This window comes from Cotesia glomerata, linkage group LG4 (assembly GCF_020080835.1).
Source record: "Cotesia glomerata isolate CgM1 linkage group LG4, MPM_Cglom_v2.3, whole genome shotgun sequence".
NCBI classification, from domain to species: domain Eukaryota; kingdom Metazoa; phylum Arthropoda; class Insecta; order Hymenoptera; family Braconidae; genus Cotesia; species Cotesia glomerata.
This window is the reverse complement of record NC_058161.1, coordinates 17,753,739-17,776,816: the sequence shown is the minus strand read 5'-3', so window position 1 is coordinate 17,776,816 and position 23,078 is coordinate 17,753,739. Positions and strand designations below refer to the sequence as shown.

Sequence of the window (23,078 nt, the reverse complement as noted above, 5' to 3'; positions counted from 1 at the left end):
TAATATTTTGATTAAAAATTTAAACAATTTTTTCAGGATGTGCCTGAATAATGCTTTTTTTGATTTACAAACTTCTTATCGATAGTTTTACAGTCTCCTTCGATGTGCAGGCATAAAAATGGAATGAAAAATATAAAATAAGCAATAATATTGGGTTGAAAAACAACGTACAGTAAATATTTGTCTGCAAGAGTTTTATTTTTATATATTTGTACGATATAATAAATAAGAAAATATAAAGGTACCGATAAAATAGGGTTGACAGAGCAATAGAGAACTGTACTAAAGGAATTTCTTATTGAATTCGTGACTCACATTTGAATCTATATATACAAACCGGAAACAGAAAAATTTTATTTTAAATAAAATTTTTTTTATCTGTATTTAAAAATTTTTCATTGCTCGTGAGTTACACTGAGAGAAAAAATTACTTGGTAAAAAAAATGGACATAGTTATGACAAGAAATTAATTTGTTGCATATTTTAAACAATTTTATTTCTTATCAGTAATTTTCTTGTTGAAAAAAAGTTTTTTAAATTTAGAAAAAAATAATTTTGGATTACAATTCGCAAGTTGTTTATTGCACGCCTCATAAGCGAAGCGTTGAAATAGTGCTCTACTCTCGACAAGTCAAAAAAAGCAGTATTCTCGAAACTAAAATTAATTTTTTTTTACTTATATCGCGCTTACAGGATAATATGAGTGCACTTATATCAAGTCAAATAATCTGTCAGGCACATAAAATATACTTCAATAACAACTAGCAACCTTGCAGTCACTACACAGAAAAAAAAGATGATTCAAAAATTGCATCACTAATGATGTAAAAATCCGATTGTACGAGTGGCGTTAGTTTTTGTTTGAGGTGATACAAATATTGTATCACCGTGATGTAGATTCCACATCACAGTGAAGTAAATTATGATTGCGCTACACGCATGTGCCTGAATATCGTATAGGTTATATTTGTTGTTGATGTTTTGTGTCGTATGTATTTTTTTATTAATTAAGAATTTGTTATAAAAAACACTTTTTTTTCCGTGTATGTGACTATCGTGATTTGTGAACTATAAATAAATAGAATTCTGCTTTATTGAATAATGACTTTTGTTAAATTGCGCTGTAAGTTCTTAACTATTGACGTTTTTAAAGATATAAGCTCATCCCGATGTTACACTCATCAAGAGCTTTCATTAGAGTACCCACATGCATTTTTATATATTTTTCATATAATCATATATATAAATATATAAAATATATGAAAAATTGATGTGGGTTCTCAAATGAAAGGTCTTGATGAGTGTAATGTCAGGGTAAGTTTATATCGTGAAAAATGTCAATAGTTGAGAAATTATATTGTATTTTGTCAACATATGATATTTTTGAAGATATAAGCTCGTCTCGATGTTACACTCTTCAAAAGCTTTCATTTGAGTACCCACATGCATTTTTGATATATTTTTCATCTATACATATATATAAATATATGAAAAATTGATGTGGGTACTTAAATGAAAGGTCTCGATGAGTGTAATGTCGGGGTGAGCTTGTATCTTTAAAAATGTCAATAGTTAAGAAATTATATTGTATTTTGTCAACATATGATATTTTTAAAGATATAAGCTCATCTCGATGTTACACTCATCAAGAGCTTTCATTTGAGTACCCACATGCATTTTGATATATTTTTCATCTATACATATATATAAATATATGAAAAATTGATATGGGTACTCAAATGAAAGGTCTCGATGAGTGTAATGTCGGGGTGAGCTTATATCTTTAAAAGTGTCAATAAGGTAATATGAGTGCACTTATATCAAGTCAAATAATCTGTCAGGCACATAAAATATTTTTCAATAACAATTATTTTGTTTAACATAGTAAATAATAACATTAAAAAGGCCATTCGGCAGCCGAAATGGAAGTAGATTTTTCAAATAAAAAAAATTGATTTTTAATAAAATAATATAATAACACTGATAATGTATAACTTAATTCATGAATTAAAAACAAAATTCAATAATAAATTTAAAACTATTTACAACAAATTTTGGAAAAAAAATTATCTTGTGAAGAAAAAGTTTCTCAAATATTTACCAAAGAATTGCACAGATTATAAGATTTGAATTATAAATGTCCAAATTTTAAGTAACTGCTTAGAAACAACAGTTTTCAAGTTAATCAGAATGTTGCAACCGGATAAAATTTTAGTTGAAGAAAACAATGGTTAGAATTAATTTGTGACATATTTACTGACAACCTACCCGAAAACATTACACACAAGACTGATCAATATCGTAATTATTGAATTTACATCATGATTAAGCTATGATGTAGACAATAATTCTAAAACGGCTGCAACAGTAAAACTGTTTCATTAAACGAACACTAAAAGGAGTAATATTGAGGCTACTACCACTTCTAAGTAGTTAAAATTGAAGCTTATTAGAAGAGCTTTACGATGCATTTTACCGAATTTTAATATCTTGTCTCGACCAGTAATTACATCAAGTTGAAGTAGTAAAAACATCAATTTTTACGATTTTCAAAATTTCAAAATCCTGTCATTTCCAAATTACTCGCCCGATTAAGCTCATCTTCGAACTTAACCTTGGTCTTGATCGATAGATAAAGCATGCTGAGTTTGAGAAGAATCGGTCATAAATTGAAAACGCTATCGTGCTGACAAGCCGCGTTATATCGTATAAATAAATATATATATATATATATAAATACATACATATATAAACTTTTGAATTATATATATTTTCTGACTCAGCTCGACAAACTAAGTCAGAAAATGGCTAAATTTTTCAAAAGTTGCGCCATGAGGACGGCTGCAATAGTTAGATTTTTATAAAATCTACTAAAATAATCTTTCCTGAACGTCCGTGTGTCTGTGTTTATGGATCCGTGTATGTGGCAGGAAAATTGCTCGAAAAAATAATCGTACCGGAATAATTTTTTTTTATCATCTAAAGTAACATACTAAGGACTTTCTCATTTAATATGACCGTTCAATTCACTGTCGTTTAATTATTATTTATAAAAAACTAAGATACGACTGTGTATTTGTATATCTATACATACATTTTATTGTAGTATTTTTTTCCTTACCTTAGAATTATAGCGCCACTAAACCATATCAGAGTTTTCTGTTTTTTATTATTTTGTTTTTTGTATTTTATTTTAATCAATTTTATTGTGGAAAATAAGATTATGAGGCATGCACTTTTGGATTTTCCAATTTTTTTTTTAAATTATTTTTAATTTTAAATAAAAAATTGATAATTACGTACTGAATATAAAATTAAATTACTAGATTTTTTTTTACATAAAATTGTTATGCTGCCTCGTGAATATTTGGTGTCTTTGCTCATTTAAAAAAAATTTTATTTTCTTGTAATGTAAAATAAATAAAAACTTTTATTAGTTTAAAAAAATTGTCAGTGATAAAATTTCGTTGAAAAGTTGTGAAAAAGAATTTTTTATTTAAATAATCTATCGATTTTGAGTGGCGCTTACTACTGCAAACAATTCTTTTATATTGAAGAGTATTAAGTAGAACTGAAACCGACATTGTCGTTACAAAGACGTGGCACAGGAACTCTGCGATAAAGAACAAAGGGAATAGAATGGGAAGTTCTGTACTATACCAGCAGCTTCGAGTCTATTCGAGCGAATGGTACACACAGATGAGAATAAGTAAAGTCGAAAATAAAAGACGCAAAAGAGTTTCTGTGAAGTATATACACCGGTAGAACGATGTCGAGTGCGACACCAGGCAATTCTAAAGATTTTTTTTCCCTTTTAACATTTTTTACGAAAATTGTGATGGTACTTTAATTCACTAAATGATTGATTTTAGTTTTCAAACAATTTTTACACACATCAATAGAATTAATCGAAGTTAAAATTAATAATAATACAGAAAGCTTAAATAATTAATGATAGTGATTAAATTTTTTTTTATTTTCAATTCTTGTAATACTCATTAAAATTCATTATTTTAATTTATAATATAATAAATATATAAATATTTTATTTTATAAGTAATAAAATGACTCCGCTATTTTTGACTCGTACGGTTAAATAAAAAAATTAGGAAAACGGTTGACCCTAAAGGCCATCCCTGCAACTTCCCGCTAATTCCGTTAATACCTGGCCGCTTTTTTGAGCTCTTCGAGCTCAAAAGTACAATCTGTGTGTTGTTTTAAGCTCTCCGAGCTCAAAAAGATACCTTTTCTATGCTTTTGAGCTCTTTGAGCTCAAAAGTCTGATAGAAGTTTCATAGAACACTATTTTTTGAATGTTCATACCGCAATAACTTTTGAATGAATGAACCGATTTTTACGCGGTTGGCGGCATTCTACGTAGTTTTTTAAGCCTTATGAATAATTTCTAAGTTTCAATTGGTCAAACTAGAAATTTTGGAGTAACTCTGAAAAAACACTTTATTCGGTTTTCTTTCGTTCACGATATCTCTCGAACGAATCAACCGATTTTGACCGGATTGGCAGTGATCGACGTGGTTTTTCAAGGTTGAGAGCTGATTGGTTTTTGGAATCGATCGGTTGAGCCGTTTAAAAGTTATCCCAAAAAAACCACTTCAGAAAAAATTTTTTTTCCTACTTTTTTTTAGATTTCTCCAAATTTCTCAAAATCTATCTGTTCGAATCGGTTCAAATTAACAGGAAATCTAAGTTTGGCGAAGCCCTTTCGAATGGCACCAACCGCGATGAAATCGGTTCAACCGTTCAAAAGTTATAAGAGGTTTACATATTTACACACACACACACCCACACACACACACACACACACACACACACACACACACACACACACACATACATACATACAGACATAGTGACACCCTCGCGGGAATAGTCAGGAAAGCTTCCTAGGACCTCAAAACGTCGAGATCTGATGAAAACTCGATTTTCGAAAAACGGGGTAAAACCAATAACTTCCCGATTTTTGAAAATTTTCAATTTTATTAGCGGGAAGTTAAAAATTTGGCAACAGCAAGTTGTTGTGCCTTCATAGTCGGTATATATACAAATTACATTGAATAAAGAATTTAATGTAATAAGTCATTATTGTTAATAAATAATTTAAATTATTTTATGTATTTATTAAAGAACTAAAATTGTTCTTTTTAAAAAACATCAATTTTGAAAGTAAGTTTAGAAAATTAATTTCATATCTTTTCTCTCTTTCTAACAAAATTTTTATCTCTTTATTTTTTCCCAGCTGTTTTTCTGATGTTGCCGAATCTTCGGTAATATGAATCGCAATCGATAAACTAGATAAAAAATTAAAATTTAACTTTAATTATTTAGATAATTACATCGATAACTTAATATTGTTTGAATGTTATCATGTTTTAAATTTATTAAAGTTTATTGCATATAGTTTTTTATTCCTTAAAAATTGGGAGGTTAATATAAAAAAAAATAAAAAAAGACGTGACGAAAGTATGTCAGCCATAAGAGCCCGCTTATAAGACTTTTAAAATAGTTATTTTTAAAACGTTTTTTTCTAAGAAACTAAACAATAGATCATTTTTAAATTTTGTCAATCAATAAAGTACTCATTTACATGCATACCAAATTTAAAAGCTTAAACTTGGTTAATTTATTTAAAACTAGTAATGATCAAGATTATATACACCCGAATGATTAAATTATTAAAAATTAACTCGTTAATTTATATCAAAAATATCCGATGGAGAGATGAGAGGTTCAGATCGATTTATGTTATTATATTATTATGAGAGGTTTCATTTGGACAACAGTGATAATCAGAGCTTAAATTGAAGTATTGAATGAAATTCTCCATTGATTCGATTTATGTTAAATAATAAATATTAATAAAACATTCATTCAAAGGAATAAAATACAAAGCACGATATTTGGAAGCGTAAATTGATATTCAAATTATAATAAAAGTTTTACAATTAGTTGGAAATTCTCTTACAAATTTATATAATTTAGGGATGATAATTGTTCGGTCTGTCGAATTGCATTGTTTGAACTATGGATGATTAAAATTACTATTACAATATGTGACGTTACGGAAGGTTTTAAAACCTCGTCGTGATGAACACGACTTCCCCGTGCTCTAGCTTGCCGTGTCCAGGGTCGGGATGGGGATCACGCAACACAGATAAACTTACAACTAACTAATATTAACCAAATAATAACACAGATTCCAAATATAAGGTTAATTTATTCATCAAATTTCATAAAAATAATAATCAACTCAAATTCGTTATTGCAAACCAAGAAACAACTATTCAATACACAATAATCAATATATTACAAACAATAAACATACGTATTATCTTAACTTTTACCCCAAAATCTAATATACACATTTACAAATACTTCTGACAAGCCGCACTGAAAAAAAAGTTTTTTTCCTCCCAGGATACAAAATATTTTTATCCGAGTATTTTAATATCCAGTATAAGTTTCTTAATATTAAAAAACTGGTATTTTTCCCCTGAGAATACCTAAGTTTTTTCTAGAGCTAAAACTTAATGCTGCGTTACCATAGCAACCGCAGTGGTGGCGCCACCAATTCTCTGATTTCCCTCCAATTCCACAGTGCTGGTGTTTGTTTACACTCGAAAAGTTTTTCAGTTAAAAAATTATTTTATTAAAATTTATTATTAGCTATAATGATTTATTTTATTTTAAGCCTTTAAGTTTAACATTAAAAATTGAAAAATATTATATAATATTGCGTCATTGTTTATAAAAATGAAATTTTAATTCAAATTTTCTGTTTTGACTCTGTGTAAATTATTTCATAAAAATATATTACTTGTTTTAATCAGAAATTTATAGTTTTTTTATTATTAATACATTCTTATCTTATAATAAATTGTCATAATAGTAATTTTGTTAGTAAAAATATTGACATTAATAAGAATTTGTAAGTTTTTAATGGGTATTCAATATTTAAATTTACTGTAATAAAATAAATATAGAAATCAAGCTGTTTAATAATAGTAGAAGTTTAATAATTTTTAGAATTTTTTTAACAAATAAATTATGGCAAAAAAATGAGAAAAAAAAATTGAATTGTAGAAATTAAAAAAAATTAATAGTACAATTTTTGAAAATAATTTTTCAGAAAAAATTTATTTGTTAAATATAATTAAAAAATTATCAAGTGGCTACTAACTTTATTCAAGGTAATTATAATTACATCCTAATCACTACATTTTATAGAAATTAAATTTTCCAGTAATTTTATTATAAATACAACTTTTAAAATTAGTAGTTAATTTAATATTATTAAAAAAAGGCTCGTAGTAAAATAAACATTACTTAAATATGTGTCAACTGAGTGAGGTTAAGTCAGCCATATTTTTTATTTTGGTATTTTGCTGAGAAGGAAACCGAGTTTTTTAGCAATCAGAATACTTATTAGTATGGGAAAAAAACTTTGGTATTTTAATAACTAGAATACCAGGTTCTTTACGGGAGGGAAAAATTTTCTAGGTGGAAAATAGTATATTACACTACAAGGGCAGAAAGTTTGAGATTCCTGCACTGTGCGCCATGATGCCCGAGGCGAAGCCGAGGGCATCATGGCGCGCAGTTCAGGGCTCTCAAACTTTCTGCCCGTGTGGTGTATACTATTTTTCTTTATTTTCGGCCGAAAGTACGCTGACTTACAAATCAATTAACGTTACAGTTAAATGTTCTTAGTATGTTGTCGATGCCCGCCCGACATTTGCGGCACGAGCGAAGCGAGTGCGGCTGGTCGGGGGCGGACATCGACTTCATCTAAATAGACAAAAATAATAGTAACTTTTTAAAATTAAATTAATTCAATTGAATAGTCTTATTTTTATTAATTTTTGATTACTCAAATACATTAAAATCATTAATTTTATCAGAATTTTAATTATTTCGAGTAATTTGTCAACTATTTTTAATTAATTATTGCATATTTTCTTTTTCATCACAACTATTACCAGTACATGAACTATAAGAATTATAAAAATTACTAATAATGAATGAAAAAAAATGATTCAATATTATTTGATCTTCCCATTTGACATGTTCGTCAATAAAAATATTAATGAAAATTTATTATTAAGATATTTAATTTTTTGGAGCAAAATGTCGGTCTTTCTGATTCCCAACAGAAGTAGCAAGTACGTGCTTTCGGCCGTGAATAAAGAAAAAACTTTTTTTTCAGTGCGTAACCTACTTGCAGCCTACTGGGGACTTCGCGTCGCGTCCGCGGGTCTATCTAAACTGTCCCCAGTTCCCTCTATCAACCAAGGGAGGCTCGGTTGTCCAAATATAGAGATACCGGGATATGTCAACTACCTCGACACCCAGCCGTATCTCCCCCTAGGTGTTCCGACGAGGAGTACCTCCAAGTCCAGGTGTCGCCAAGCTCCTAGCTATTTTCCACAATATTCGTTCGAGAACGACAGACTTTATAGGAAAACATTTCATTAAAATTATAGGAATGATTTCCACATTTCTCTCTTCGTGTAGTATTATTCATTACTAAAATTCTGTATATGATAAATTACGATAAAAAAATTGTAAAAATTCTTTTAATTTTTGTTCTGTGTATTAAAAAAACTGTAATTATATCAAGAATTATAGAATATCTCACAATTACTGTCATATCTCCGATAATAAAAAAAAATTTATCTCCGTGTAAACATTTATTTATCAATTGTTAACTAAATTGAGCATCAGAACCATAAAAGTAGTAACGATTTCGTTTATACATGGCAGCTTTTATTGTTATCATCATCAATATTATTATTATCATTGTATTTACCCCTTGAGCATTAATTTATATTTTAGCCTGCGGCGATTGAAATCCCACAAATGAATTCAACTTCCGTTTAATTCAAACCATTTCCGAACACTAAAATATTTCAATATTGAAAATATAAATAAATTTCAAATTCAAATAAATTTAAATGAATTTATTTTCATACTAAATCACGAAAAACATTTTTTCCCCCTGCATTTATTATTTATCATTAATCATGAAGAAGAAAACTCGTAATTAGATTTGAAATCCTCAAGAGTAACATGCAACATACAAGCCGTAATATAAATTCAATCAATCCCAAAACAATCCCAATCTCTGTTTGATTTCCCACTCCCGCATCACATACTTTACCCTCGTAACATTGAATAAATATCCTAAGCAGAGCATGTCTTGCCCCTAATCTTACCACGCATCCTGAGAATGCTCCTGACATTCTCATCCCTCATACAACTTTATCAAAAGTACTTATTGCACGCCTCATAAGTGAAGGGGATGAGGTAGTGCTTTACTCTCGCCTTACAAAAATTGAGTGATTTTTTTAACTAAAATTCTCTATTTATTTTCTATCGCAATTGTAGAATAATATTTACACATAAATCTCATGGAAAAACACTACTTTCAACACTCATGACATTTTTAAAAGACATTTTGCTTTTTAAATAAATAAAAAAATGTTTAAAAAAATTATTCCGTGGATGTCCGTGTGTCTGATGTATGTATACACAGAAAAAAAGGTTCACTTGAGTCAAGAAAATATTTTTCTTTTTAATTATTTTCTTGAGCAAAAAAAAATTTTTTTTTTGACACAAGAAATTTCACTTATTCCCACAAAATTAATTCTCTTGATTTAAGAAATACGTATCTTGATCCAAGAAAATTTATTTAAGTCAAGCAAATCTTGTTGTTTTGAGAAAATTCAGCCTCTTGCTTCAAAAAATTTAGTTCTTGATAGGACTAAATTTTCTAGTCTTGAGAAAATTTCTCTCTTACTCCAAAAAATTAAATATAAAGATAGAAGTAAATTTTATTTAATATTTTTATTGATTAACATGTCAAATGGGAAGATTAAATAAAATTTTATCATTTTTTTTTCATTCAATATGTATAATTGCACGGTAAAATAATATAAAATGGGTATCAAATATTCAAGAGAAAAATTTTCTCAAGGTGAGAAAATTTTTTTCTCAGCTGAAGTACACGGAAAGAACAATAACCCACTGTACATCCTCGTATAGTATACTCCGTGGTATTTGTAGTGAAAAAAAATTTAAGACTATAGTCAATATCCTTCAAAATATACTAAATTATTTTTGGACTGTACTCAGTGAAGTCTCCGATTTAATCGATTAATTTTTCTGGTTATATCGCGTAAAACTTCACGGGATATAATCTGAAAAATTATTTCGTGTAAATTAAATCAGAACAAAAACAGTTTCACTGTAAAAAAATCGCGCCAAGTCCACGTTCATAAGACTATTAAGAAAAAAAAATTTGTATTTTTCTTTACAAAAATATATAAAATAAAAAAATTAAAAAATCCAAGTAACCGATATGATTGTTTATGATTTTCGGAAATTAAAAAAAATTTTGTTACAAATTTAAAAATTAAAAAAAAAGTTTGGAACGTATTTAGTGTGCGCGGTTGCAAAATTAAAAAAAATTGAAATACACAATGACGCACACCAAGTACGTTCCAAAATTTTTTTCTTAATTTTTAAATTTATGACAAAATTTTTTTTAATTTCCGAAAATCATAAACAATCATATCGGTTACATGGATTTTTTAATTTTTTTATTTTATATATTTTTGTAAAGAAAAAATCAAATTTTTTTTTCTTAATAGTCTTATGAACGTGGACTTGGCGCGATTTTTTTACAGTGAAACTGTTTTTGTTCGGATTTTAGTATTTTTTGTAATTATAATAAAAAATTACAATTGGTACCAACTTAATTAAATCTTGCGTTGGTTGCATTTTTTATAGCAAACTATCCTCTTGAAACTACAGTTTATGTAAAAATAATTCCAGCGCACCCTGGCGGGTGTAGATGCAAGCTGTGAAATATCTATTTTTAACTGTAGTTTTTCATCTAATGAAGGATTACTATGCATTCTCGAATTATTTAGTCTGTGGCAGATCACTTTGCCCATCGAAAAAAAAGTCAGGATCGAAATTTTTGCGTTGCTATAGTTTGTGCTGATTAAATTTAATAATTTCAAGTAGATTAATTGTTATAAGTGAATATAATTAATTAATAACAGTCAAATAAAGTATGAATTACTGTTATAATATACAATTTAGGAAACAATATTTGACTAACCTAATATTAAAAATACATAATAGTTATGATAATGCTAAGTGCGCAGGCGCTATAAAAAAAATTGGCGGAGTCACCGTGGGCATGATCCAAATTTCAACAGAGTATAATTTAATTTACACGAAATAATTTTTCAGATTATATCCCGTGAAATTTTACGCGATATAACCAGAAAAATTAATCGATTAAATCGGAGACTTCACTGAGTACAGTCCAAAAATAATTTAGTATACTTTGAAGGATATTGACTATAGTCTGAAATTTTTTTTCACTACAAATACCATGGAGTATACTATACGAGGATGTACAGTGGATTATTGTTCTTTCCGTGTAGGTGGCGTTGCTCCCCTAAAGTATCTAAAAATCTTGATCAAATATAAAAATTTATTGTATCAAGTATTTATAATAATTTGAATTAAGAAAAAATGACTTCCACCAAGAATAGAATTTAAAGAAAAATTTTTACTTCGGCCAACACAACTTCGGTCTTCTTTCAGGCATCCGAAAATTTTCTTGAGCCAAGAATTTTGTTCTCCAGTCAAGAAATTTTTTTTTCTGTGTGATAAATTATAAATAATCTGGAATTGTTTTTGAAATCAGTTTTATTAAACGGAATTTGTTTAATTTATTTCGTTGGTTTATCTTTGAATTTGTGGAAATTTTTAAATACAGATTTATTACCCGAGTTTCTAAAATTATACATTCACTGTTTGGCTTGAGGGACTAAAATGTACTACGTAGCGTGACTCAAGTTTTGGTTATTTCACAAACCGTTAGTAATTTTTTATTTGTATTGATAAGAAATAAGATTTAGGGGTGATAAAGGTTCACGCTAACTCAGTTCGGGAAACTGATACAACAAGTTTGGAAAATCCAAAAGTCCACGACTCCTAATGCTCATAGATTTTTTAATAAAAAATACAGTACATTGCTAATTGATTAGAGTAAACTGGAAAATAAGGAAATTTATTACTGTCAATTATTGACGTTATTTATATTTAAAAACTTTCGCGGGTTTTCTCTTACTCAACTCAGCTCCAGCTGTTATTATTACGCGCATGCGTTTAGGGAACTAAATTAAAATTTATTTTAGTGTAAAAATTCCGCAATCGGATATTTTTCCGATGGAAAAAATTTTTTGAAAATCCAAAAATTCACGACTCATAATGCTCATTTAATTATGAAATAATAATAAAATAAAAAATCCGCACAAGGGACTAAATTTTTAAATGAATAATAAAGTGCTACAATCTATGAAAAATTTATTAGTGCATTGAATTCAATGTAGTTTAATTATAATTAGCAATAAACTAAAATCCACTTATCGTTTGTATACCTATATCTATGTAAATAAAGTTCGTTTACAACACATGCGCAGTACCTTACTTTTCTGGGTAGATAATGGCGCGAAAGATTAAAAAGTATTTATATTTTATTTTAATCAATTTTATTATAGAAAATGAGATGATGAGGCGTGCACTTTTGGATATTCCAAACTTTTTTTGCACGCCTCATAAGCGAAGCGGATGAGATAGTGCTTTACTCTCGTCTTACAAAATTTGAGTGATTTTTTTAACTAAAATTGTCTCTATTTATTTTCTATCGCACTTGTAGAATAATATTTACATATAAATATCATGGAAAAACTAGTTTCAACACTTATGACATTCTTAAAAGACATTTTGCTTTTTAAATAAATAAAAAAAATGTTTAAAAAAATTATTCCGTGTACGTCCGTGTGTCTGATGCATGTATGGAAACTAGCGTGGTCACGATAACTGCCGAAAAACTTAACTGATCAAGTCCATTTTTTGTTTTTATACGCTTCAGTATTATCCAAAACTGTCCTTTCGAAGATCACGGTCTAATTCAATGTAGTTTAATTATAATTAGCAATAAACTAAAATCCACTTATCGTTTGTATATCTATATCTATGTAAATAAGGTTTGCTTACAACACATGCGCAGTACCTTTCTTTTCTGGGTGGACAATGGCGCGAAAGATTTAAAAGTATTTGTATTTTATTTTAATCAATTTTATTATGGAAAATGAGATTATAAGGCATGCACTTTTGGATTTCCCCAATTCTTTTTCTAGTTGTTTCACCTCCTCATCTAAATCAGACACGGCTCTGATCTCTGAATGAAAAAATAATTAAAATGATGAATGGAAATAAATTAATAAATATTTATAAAGTTTTTGTGGGAAGACAATGAAAAAATGCGTCCGGTTATGTAAATTTAAAGGAAAAAAGTATACATGTTTATTTTGTCTCTCATATTAGCTGCCCGTGGGCTCAGACCATCGATCTACGTTACGTAGACATTATATTCAAGGGCTGATGATCGCTTCCTGTTTTAGATTGTTATGTTAATCGAGAAGACAAATGGTAACAAAATGCTTCGTTGTGATTAATTTCCCAGTCTTCTATTAAGAGTTGAGATTTCTTGGAAGATTAATCATCGCTTATTGAATCTAGTTATTGAGAAACTGGAATTTATTGCACGACTAATGATGCGAAGCGCTTGACGATCGCTTGACGATCGAAAAATTTTTTTTGCTTCATTTTGGCAAGTATTTTTGTTATTACTGCTATTATACATTTTTTATTTTATTATTATTTTATAATAAATAAAAATTTCTTAATTTATAAACAACCAGCTGCCCTCCATATAACAATTACCAATAGAAGGTAAAAAGGAGGAAAATGATGGCGCCCACCACTACTTTTGGTACGCTTTAATAGCATAGAATATTATTCCTAGGATTAAACTTGATATTGCTGTAGGAATTTTACTAATTTTCTTACAATAAGAATACTCGCTCAATTATATTTTGTATTATTGGAGGAAAATTACTTTCCTTTCAATGCACTAATAAATTTTTCATAGATTGTAGCACTTTATTATTCATTTAAAAATTTAGTCCCTTGTGCGGATTTTTTATTTTATTATTATTTCATAATTAAATGAGCATTATGAGTCGTGAATTTTTGGATTTTCAAAAAATTTTTTCCATCGGAAAAATATCCGATTGCGGAATTTTTACACTAAAATAAATTTTAATTTAGTTCCCTAAACGCATGCGCGTAATAATAACAGCTGGAGCTGAGTTGAGTAAGAGAAAACCCGCGAAATTTTTTAAATATAAATAACGTCAATAATTGACAGTAATAAATTTTCTTGCTCTCCTAGCCGAAAGTACGCTCTTCCTGGCAGCAATTTACTCCAGGAAGAGCAACTTTTATGGCCTGCTCTAACGCATGCGCGCTAGGCATATTTTCTGGCTCGGCAGCACAGAACCTCGCTTTCTTTCGTATTTTCGTGGCGCGACTGGCCTATACAGCGAGTTTCAACTGTATATATAACAGTCACAGCATCGTCTGTATGTAACATGTCAGCGCATAAACTAACCAAAAAAATAAAAATAATTTTTAATTAGACCATTGTTAATGAACTATTTAATAATAACACTGCACAAATAATTTATATAAAAAGTTTAAAAAATAAAACATAATAGTTTTGTGAATTTTATTTGCTTTTTTTTTATATTTTGATAGTTAGTAAAACAATGTTTATAAAACGATCCATGTACTCTACAAACTTGTAATAATTTAATTTCAATCTTTCTTAGCCGTCGATTACTAATTAAAAACTAATTTTTAATCAACTTAAAAAAATAAATTCTGTAATTAGAATGAGTTTAAATATTTGTGACAAATTCTGTGCATGATATCACTCTTAATCAGAGTATTTGGTAGTAAAGTTTAAAATAACATTTATTTTTCAATTAATTAACTTTTATTTTTTTTTTTTTATACCCGCCCCAACCAGCAAAACCTCGGCTTCGCCTCGGCTTTGCAAAAGTCGGGCGGCGCCCCCCTCACGCCCGGCAAAGCCTCGGCTTCGCCTCGGTTTTGCAAAACTCCTTCCACGGGGTTGCGTACTTTCGGCTGGAGAGCAAGAAAAATAGTATACAACCCATGACCAGAATGTTGGATACCCTGACGTATGTGATATGATGGCCTCGGCTACGCCTCGGCCATCATATCCCATACGCCAGGAAATCCAACTTTCTGGCCTTGGGTTGTAATATACTATTCCTTATTTTCCAGTTTACTCTAATCAATGAGCAATGTACTGTATTTTTTATTAAAAAATCTATGAGCATTAGGAGTCGTGGATTTTTGGATTTTCCAAACTTGTTGTATCAGTTTTCCGAACTGAGTTAGCGTGAACTTTTATCATCCCTAAATCTTATTTCTTATCAATACAAATAAACACCCGAGAAAAAATGTTTCTATATAATTGTATATAATCATATATGATTATATATGGAATCAAATATATAATTATATACAATTATATATGATCATACATAATTATATATAATCATACATGATTATAAATGGAATTGTATATGAGGTTATATATAATTATATATGCCTATATATGGAGCAATATACAGCCATGCAAGATTGTATATAGTCCTATATATAATTATATATAAGTATATATAACTATATATGCTTATATATAATTAACAGACATAAAAATTTTTTCTTTGAAAAAAAATTTTTTTTGGTTATCACAAAAAGTGTAAAATGATGTTTATAATTACGTTTAAATAATTCTGAAATACAAAAATTTGTCACATTTCCTATGAGATGTTTTGGTCTGCTTTGCTACTACCTAATAGTAAAATCATTATTTATTTTATTATTTAAATAAGTGTTATATTATAATGAAATTCGGTAAAATAAATAAATTATGAATAATGACTATCCAAATATATATTAAAATCAATTTTTATATTCCATTTATGATAAACTCATATGATACATTATGTAGATCATAGAATCATTATCATCTGAGACAGCAGCACAGCAGACAGACACTTCAAGACGCACGGAGATCACCAAAGTTAAGCAATCCTGAGCAGGGTTAATAGTTGGATGGGTGACCGCTGGTGTTATAGCTATAAAATTATATCTAGATATTTTTTTTTTGCATTTAAATTGGTTACACAGAATTGCGTAGGACCATATTAAATATTTTATCCATAAAATTAACCCAATAATTAATTAGATGTAATAAATATATAATTAAATATTGTTATATATAATTATATATAATTAGATATGATTGTATTTGGCTATTTTTCATATATAATCAATTAATCATATATAACCAATTTATATATAAATATATATAATTATATATAAATGTTTTTTCTCGGGCAATTACTAACGGTTTATGAAATAACCAAAACTTGAGTCACGCTACGTAGTACATTTTAGTCCCTCAAGCCAAACAGTGAATGTATAATTTTAGAAACTCGGGTAATAAATCTGTATTTAAAAATTTCCACAAATTTAAAGATAAACCAGCGAAATGAATTAAACAAATTCCATTTAATAAAACTGATTTCAAAAACAATTCCAGATTATTTATAATTTATCACACAGAAAGAAAAATTTCTTGACTGGAGAACAAAATTCTTGGCTGAAGAAAATTTTCGGGTGTCTGAAGGAAGACCGAAGTTGTGTTGGCCGGAGTAAAAATTTTTCTTGAAATTCTATTCTTGGTGAAAGTAATTTTTTCTTAATTCAAATTATCATAAATACATGATACAATAAATTTTTATATTTGATTAAGATTTTTAGATACTTTAGGGAAGCAGCGCCACCTACTTCAGCTGAGAAAAAAATTTTCTCACCTTGAGAAAATTTTTCTCTTGAATATTTAATACCCATTTTATATTATTTTACCGTGCAGTTATACATATTGAATGAAAAAAAATGATGAAATATTATTTGATCTTCTTATTTGACATGTTAATCAATAAAAATATTAATGAAAATTTACTTCTATCTGTATATTTAATTTTTTGGAGCAAGAGAGAAATTTTCTCAAGACAAGAAAATTTACTTCTATCAAGAACTAAATTTTTTGGAGCAAGAGGCTGAATTTTCTCAAAACAACAAGATTTTCTTGACTTAAATAAATTTTCTTGGATCAAGATAAGTATTTTTTAAAGCAAGAGAATTAATTTTGTTGGAATAAGTGAAATTTCTTGTGTCAAAAAAAAATTTTTTTTTTGCCCTCCGGGCGGAAAGTGACAACTTTCGTCCCGCTGCGCTAAACTAAGTTGCCGCTTTCCGCCTTCGTCGGACAAAAAATTGTATACACTCCACGGGAAGTAAATAAGAAAGCCTCAGATCACATGTTTGTTGACCTCGGCTTCGCCTCGGCCAACAATTACATGTGATCTGAGACATTTCTTACTTTACTTCCCTAGGTGTGTAATATACTATTTTCGCTCAAAAAAATAATTAGAAAGAAAAATATTGTCTTGGCTCAAGTAAACCTTTTTTTCTGTGCAGTTCACAGAGTATTAATTATGATTTAAAGAAGCTTATCCAATTATTTAAAATTCTATTTTATTTTAACTTTTCCACTAAAAATCGATAGTTTCAATTGAAAATAATAACTATTAGTAGACAGACTAAGATACTTTATATTTATTAAATACAGTAGTACATATCCTTTAAAATAAACTTAACTTTCAAAAAGTCACCTCAATTTAAATATCAACTCGAACCAAAATAAATAAAAAAAATAAACAATGATAATAATAAAGCTGTAGCTGACGCTATTGCATGCGATGTAAAGGGATTTTAAACGTCGTATCGAATTATCAAGACCCTCTTGTCGGCGTAGATATAGATAGAGCAAGAAATGCGCCTTCTTAAGGAATTTATAATGAGAAATTTTTGAATTTTCAACGCGGATAAGAAAGCACCCTGCGACAAGTCTCACTCGAGGGTCCTTCAATTATAATATTATTATTTTTATTCACCTTTGGATAATAAAAAGTGAACAAATAAAAAATGAGAATTTCAGTTTTCTTTATACAGAAGTTAGTTATGAGTTTGCAATTGAAAGAGTGTGTAATCATTGTAAGAAAAATGCAATGCAAATTATTCTTTAGCTTCAAAGGAATTAGAGCTCATTTCGAATTAAATAAAACTTTTGATTGAAAGAAATAGAAAATATAACTTTTTGTTTCTGTTCAAGTTATAATTTCTTGCTTTTGATCTGGTAAAAAGTTCAGACCTAGAGATTTTTTTTAATTAACAATTATAATAATTATAAGAGTTTAATAAATACAAATGTGCAAGCCTTAATTAAGCGCTTGTTTCAAATGTAAATTGATCAAAGTAAAAATTTTTTTAATAAGTTTAATGCTATTTTTGAATTTTTATAATTTTATATCAAACTAAAAAAATTATTCTTCTTCTGTACACTGCAAGAATAAATTTGAAAAATAATTTTAATGAATTGATTACAAGAAATCAGTTTTATTAATGATTTTATTTTAAAGCTCCTTTAAATTTTCCCGCGGATAGTATTTTTTTCATGCGAATTGAACGCTCTCTTTCGTTCCGATAAGTAAACCATAAAAAAAGATCTAATTAAAGACTGTATTACCGGAGGTCAGCTATTAAGCACAATTGAGTTTAGTATCATCTGTCTTCAAGCTGTATTAACAAATAAATTCTTATAAATGGCTGCTCAAAGGACAGAAAATTTTTTCCAACTGCCAGCCGAAAAAAATCAATTATAATTAAACAAAACAATATTAAGCTGCAATTTTCAATACGCAACTTTCCATAAGACAGATGAGGAAATTAAAAAATAAATAGAGTTGAAAAATTTATTTTTTCAAAAATTATCGTGTTTGCATCGCCATAAAAACTTTAAAAATCCTTTAAAAAAAAAAACTTTAAAAATTTGAGTTCTCCCAGCTCAAAAGTTTGATAGAAGTTTTATAGAACACTATTTTTGGAATTTTCAAACCGCAATAACTTTTGAATGGATCAACCAATTTTCACGCGGTTGGCGGCATTCGACGCAGTATTATTATCTTCATAAGTAATTTTCAGGTTTTAATTGATCGAACCAAAAATTTCGGAGTAATTCCGAAAAAACACTTTTTTCGGTTTTCTTTCGTTCACGATATCTCTCGAACGAATCAACCGATTTCCACCAGCTTGGTGGCGATCGACGTGGTTTTTTATTGTCTAGAGCTGAATAGTTTTTGGAATTTATCGGTGGAGCCGTTCAAAAGTTATCAAAAAAAAAACCGCATTTGAAAAAAATTTTTTTCTTAGTTTTTTTAAGATTTCTCAAAATCTACTGATCCGAATCGGTCCAAATTATACTCAAAATCTAAGTTTGGCCAAGCCCTTTCAAATGGCACCAACTGCGATAAAATCGAATCAGCCGTTCAAAAGTTATAAACGGTTCACATACTTTCACACACACACACACACACACACACACACCCACACACACGCGCGCGCACGCGCATACATACAGACATAGTGACAACCTCGCGGGAGTAGTCAGGGAAGCTTCCTAGGACCTCAAAACGTCGAGATCTGATGAAAACTCGATTTTCGAAAAACGGGGTAAAACCAATAACTTCCCGATTTTTGAAAATCTTCGATTTTCTTAGCGGAAAGTTAACAATATAAACAATCATAGATCAGAGCAGTGTAATTTTGTATTGTACATATCAATATATAATATAAATTATTTTAGAAAATTTGCAGACTTTGATCCCTAGGCCTCCCTGAGTTCAAGCTCATAGAATAATTCAAAGGCTTTTGATTTAAATATACTACAAGTATAAATAAAAAAATAATTTTAATATGTTAATTACAAGAAATTAAATTTTAAAGCTCGTTTAAATTTTCTCGCGAGTATTTTTTTCATACGAATTGAACGCCCTCTTTCCTTCCGATAAGTGAATCATAAAAAAGAACCAATTAAAGACTGTATTACCTTTAGTCAGCCAGCAAACATAATTGAGTATAGTATCAGCTGTCTTCAAGCTGTATTTACAAATAAATTTTTATAAATAGCTGCTCAAAGGACAGAAAATTTCTCCAACTGCCAGCCGAAAAAAATTAATTATAATTCAACAAAACAATTTTATGCTGCAATTTTCAATACGCAACTTCCCATAAGGCAGATGAAGAGATTAAAAAATAAATAGAGTTGAAAAATTTATTTTTTCAAAAGTTATCGTGTTTGCCCCTTCACAAAAACTTTAAAAATCCACACCAGCCATTAAAATGACTTTTTTATGTAAAAATAGCAATTAATCATTTCAAAAAATTTTTAATAAGTTTCAGCGATCATTTTTCTTTCTAACAGTGTGCTTTTGGTATAATTTATATATACGTTATGACTGTCAGGCACGTCTTAATGTGACAAAACGTCGGGATCTCGATTTCCAGTCCACAATATAGCATCTGCGCTCAAGCTTTATCCATGCAATACTAACAATAATCCAAATAACTCGCAAAAAAGTCAATTGATTCTATTTCCATAAACTTACAACCCGGATGTAAAAAATAAAAAAAAAAAAAAAAGCAGAGCACTAAGTGAATAAAAGTTGAAAGTTTTATTTATCCAGCATACCGTTAAATAAATAAAATAATGCGAGGTGTTGCATGGAGGGTAGCAAAGAAGTAATGTTTAAAAAATTTTTCCAGAGACATCAGACATCTTTATCGTTAGCTCCGGTACTTTCTTACACCCTCGCTCGGTTTCTGAGACCGAGTGAAACTCGATAACTTTTCTATCCTGTAATTTTTTTATTTTAACTTTCTCGGTCTCGCTCGCTTAATATTTTTCTCCATGGATACGGAAGAATATTGCGGAGAGTGCTGGGGTGAGTGGAAAAACTCTACGAGAATATCGAGGGTAAAAAGTCAGCTACTTTTTTTCTTTATTTCACTTTTTATTGTCAGATAAAAATTTAATGGGTAAATCAAGGGATAATACACATATCTGCTTTCACCCTTTTGTTTTAGTTTGATATTTTTTTTGTTGATAAAAAATTAATGTACTAATTTTTTCTAAATGCATTCTTTTAACACTGCCGAACTATTAGAAGAGTATACAACCTTTTTATGTTACTTATCTGTATTATTAAGAAAATAAGTAAAATTTTGTAACGTAGGAAAAGTCTTGAGCTAAAGGTGTGCCTTTTCAAGGTTTCATATCATTGTCACCAATAGTCAATTTATGATGATAAGTATTTAGGATACATTCGAAAATGCTTCATCTCTAGATACATAATTAAGAAATGATCTTGTATCTTGTAAGCCATTGACATTTTTAAAGATATTAGCTCATCCCGATATCACACTCATCGAGACCTTTCATTTGAGTACCCACATCAATTTTTCATATATTTGTATATATTATATATATGTATATATGAACAATATGTCGAGTCGAGTCGTACCTATACGATAGACCATGAACGTGTGTGTGTGTAGAGTAGAATCATGCATGTATTGTACTATACAATTACATCTATATCTGTTGAGAGAGAGCGTGGGCGTACGAAATCAGATGACTATATATATATATATATATATATATATATATATATATATATATATATATATATATATATTAGCTCTAGCTTCAACGAGAATTTTCTCGAACAATTTCGGGAGACATCGTAAGCGACAAGTTGCGGCGGATGCGCAGAACGGTATAGCGCCGATCGGGGCCGTATAGGAAAAACCAAATTTGCTCGTGCGGTGGCCAGTACCACCAGTTGCTCTGAGGCCCTTGAATCAGAAGTAAATTTCACGCAATCGTTCTCGCATATTACGCATCATACAGTACAATTGAGACATTCTCAAAAATCACATCGTTTAACATCATTTTATTTACTATCATTCGAATCATATTCACGAATTCAATTATTTTCGGTAAAACGCAATTTTATAGAAATAACACGGTAATTAGAACTAACGCCATACATCCGAGCTCTCTCTCATTCTTTTGGGTATTGACGGCCCGTGGTTTTGATCGTGCCTCCTTGGCTTTGATCGTTTCTCTCTCACACACATACAATCTAATAGCACTCTCCAGAAGAGTCATCAGTATTCGCCTACATTTGGCAATACGCATTAAGCTATTCTCACCAAGAGATAGTTATTATTACAATAGCTCAGGTCCTTCCTGACGAAATAACAATAGCTCAGGTCCTTCCTGACGAAATAACAATAGCTCAGGCCAGCTCCTGACAAAATAACACTAGCTCAGGCCAGCTCCTGACGAAACAACAATAGCTCAGGTCCTTCCTGACAAAATAACACTAGCTCAGGCCAGCTCCTGACGAAACAACAATAGCTCAGGTCCTATCCTGACGAAATAACAATAGCTCAGGCCAGATCCTGACTAAACAACAATTACACATTCACACACATTTATTTCTTGTAATTATCATCGAGGAGGTTTTTTTTATCTGATCATCAGATTTTTCCTCCTCTGGGACAATAAATTTCTTCCTGTTGTCCCAAACATCGAGTGTAATTTATTTAAATTTCCTATCCATCTACACTAATAATCAAAATCAAATTCTGAAAAACTGAAGCACGAAATCTCGGCGCTTTGACGAGGTTTCGACAAAACACAATATATGAAAATGCATGTGGCTTTGGAAACGTCAATAGTTACGAAATTACAGTGCAATTTAACAAAAGTCATTATTTAATAAAGCAAAATTTTGTAGCCAGTGTATTTATATGATAAAATGGGTGTTTATGGTTAAATTTAGTATCGTTGGAAACGTCTTGAGCTGGAGTTGTGCCTTTTCAAGGTTTTATGTTATTCTCACCGATAGTAAGTATTTAGGCTATATTCGAAAATGCTCTATTTCTAGTTACATAATTAAGAAATGACCTTGTATCTTGTGAACTATTGATATTTTTAAAGATATAAGCTCATCCCGATGTTACACTTATCGAGACCTTTCATTTGAGTACCCACATCAATTTTTCGTATATTTATATATTTTATCTATACTAATGAATGGAGAGCCGGTTTTTTTGTCCGG

At 29.4% G+C, this 23,078-nt stretch overlaps 1 protein-coding gene across 8 annotated transcripts in view; it reads right to left on the bottom strand.

Annotated features, from left to right (window-relative positions):
* Nucleotides 1-23,078, bottom strand: part of LOC123264090 (fasciclin-1) — a 382,407-nt gene that overhangs the window by 164,687 nt on the left and 194,642 nt on the right. The window lies entirely within an intron of this gene.